The sequence below is a fragment of the Bison bison genome, unplaced genomic scaffold, assembly GCF_000754665.1.
Source record: "Bison bison bison isolate TAMUID 2011002044 unplaced genomic scaffold, Bison_UMD1.0 scf7180017864383, whole genome shotgun sequence".
Lineage (NCBI taxonomy): Eukaryota > Metazoa > Chordata > Mammalia > Artiodactyla > Bovidae > Bison > Bison bison.
In genome coordinates this window covers 7,527,540-7,528,024 of record NW_011494955.1, presented here as the reverse complement: position 1 = coordinate 7,528,024, position 485 = coordinate 7,527,540, and the positions used below count along the sequence as shown (strand labels likewise).

The 485-nt window shown below is 67.8% G+C and overlaps 1 protein-coding gene across 1 annotated transcript in view; it reads right to left on the bottom strand.

Annotated features, from left to right (window-relative positions):
- The window catches only part of HOXC11 (homeobox C11), a 3,269-nt gene that overhangs the window by 1,677 nt on the left and 1,107 nt on the right, over positions 1-485 (bottom strand). The gene's annotated exons all lie outside the window — the stretch shown is intronic.

Here is a 485-nt window from a genome sequence, read left to right as displayed (position 1 = left end):
CCACCCCCACTCCCCACCCCCAGAAATGTGGGGGGACCGCGGAGAACAGGCGCAAAGAAGTGCGATCCGGCGAGAGTCACTGGGATGCGGGGAGGAAGCAAGAGAGCAGGCACCAGAGACACCCGAGAGCCGCTTCCGGGGGCCCTGGCGCCCCGGGACGCCCGGCGGGCCGCTCCTTCCCCGCGGCCTGGGCAGGCCGGCGCGGAGGCCGCGGGCCGCAGGGAAACGCCAAGCCCCAGGCCTGGAGCAGAGGGGAGCCCTGAGCCCGCCTCGCCCCCACCCCCTGTCGCCGCTGACCCTCGGGTCGCTCCGAGCCCTGCTCAGGGACCCGCCAACACAGAGTTTGAACATTTCAAAAAAATAGTTTTTTTAAAAGAAGCAGAGCGGCCCTGGCTGGACTCCCCGGGCTCCAGCTCTGCTCCAATGCCTCTCTCTTCCACCACTCCCCCTCTCGGAGTTTCTCCCTGTCTTTCCCTTGCCCTCCC